This window comes from Arachis stenosperma, chromosome 3, assembly GCF_014773155.1.
Source record: "Arachis stenosperma cultivar V10309 chromosome 3, arast.V10309.gnm1.PFL2, whole genome shotgun sequence".
Classification (NCBI taxonomy): domain Eukaryota; kingdom Viridiplantae; phylum Streptophyta; class Magnoliopsida; order Fabales; family Fabaceae; genus Arachis; species Arachis stenosperma.
The window spans coordinates 122,102,966-122,104,664 of record NC_080379.1 but is presented as its reverse complement, the minus strand read 5'-3'; positions in this window follow the sequence as shown (position 1 = coordinate 122,104,664).

Here is a 1,699-nt window from a genome sequence, read left to right as displayed (position 1 = left end):
TCCCAAACCTTACTTTTACACCCGTTTTTGTCTCAATCTGCATTTTTCCAGCCGGGTGAAAGGTGATCTGAATTCTCACTACAGCGACCAAACAGCTTCCTAGACCCATTCAGTTGAGCTTTACACCAACCTTTACGTTTAAACTTAAAGCTTCCAACCATAATGAACCTTGTAGGACAATTCTTACCACTGGCCATCTTCCGCTTACTCTTAATGTCACAAAGAGCTCTAAGTTGACCATCCGTCTCCAGTAGCCCATATTCAAGTGGAATTAGAAAGCTAAGGGATATGAATTTTACCCACTTGAATGTTGTGAAGGATGATGGCAACTTAGGGGGAGGTGTTTCTTGTGAACGTGCAAGCTCCACTCCCCTGTGCTCTTCTTCGACATCTTCCACCTCTTTGTAATCTTCATTGTCAACCTCTTCCTTTTGGTGAATTTCTTCCAATTTAATCTCTTCTTCATTGTTCACCAAGGGCATGGGATGTTGTGTTTCATCTTCTTTAAACTCCATATCAAGTCTAGTGGAAGAGGATTCAAGTGTAGATAAGAATTCATCAATGATTGAATCCATCTCTTGATCGTCTCCTTCAAAGTCTTCAGCTATGATATGCTTTGGAGGTTGTACACCCTCCTCAACATCAGCTACAAACGTTTTTGAAGGGTGCTCTATAACTTGACTTTCCCATGGAGGTTCAGCATCTCCTAAGTCTTCAACCACTTCTTCCTCTGCAACTATTATGGCTTTCTCTACTTGTTCCAGTACAAAGTCATGCTCCGTATTGTCCACTGGAGTCTTTAGTGTCTCTTTCATGCTACGTTCTTCATTAGATTCTTCACATGAAGCCATGGGGTCCCTTGAGTGTCCAAACGTCCGGAAGGTAATTGACTTATTGCTTGCTCCAATTGATGAAGGGTTGCATGAAATTGATCTGCTGTTTTCTTGAAAGGATCCCTTGACTCTTGCTCCTCCTTGATGATTACCTTTCCATGACAACTCCCTTCAATTACTCCTTCACCTTTAGTGCCTCCTCTATCTCCTTATGAAGTATGGGTTCGCGAAGACGATCCTCTCTCTCTTGTTCCATATCAATAGCATAATTGGGATCATCTTGCTCTTGGATTGGTGGATGTGGGTGTTTGATGAGCGGATAATTTATACGCTTTTTGGCATTGTTTTTATATAGTTTTTAGTAAGTTTAAGCTACTTTTAGGGATGTTTTCCTTAGTTTTTATGTTAAATTCACATTTCTGTACTTTACTATGAGTTTGTGTGTTTTTCGGTGATTTCAGGTAAATTCTGACTGAAATTGAGGGATTTGAGCAAAACTCTGAAAAAGGCTGACAAAAGGACTGCTGATGCTGTTGGAATCTGACCTCCCTGCACTCGAAATGGATTTTCTGGAGCTACAGAACTCCAATTGGCGCGCTCTCAACGGCGTTGGAAAGTAGACATCCAGGGCTTTCCAGCAATATATAATAGTCCATACTTTATTCGAAGAATGACGACGTAACTTGGCGTTGAACGCCAAGTACACGCTGCTGTCTGGAGTTAAACGCCAGAAAAACGTCATTATCCGGAGTTGAACGCCCAAAACACGTCATAACTCAGAGTTCAACTCCAAGAGAAGCCTCTGCTCGTTTATTGATCAAGCTCAGCCCAAGCACACACCAAGTGGGCCCCGGAAGTGGATTTAT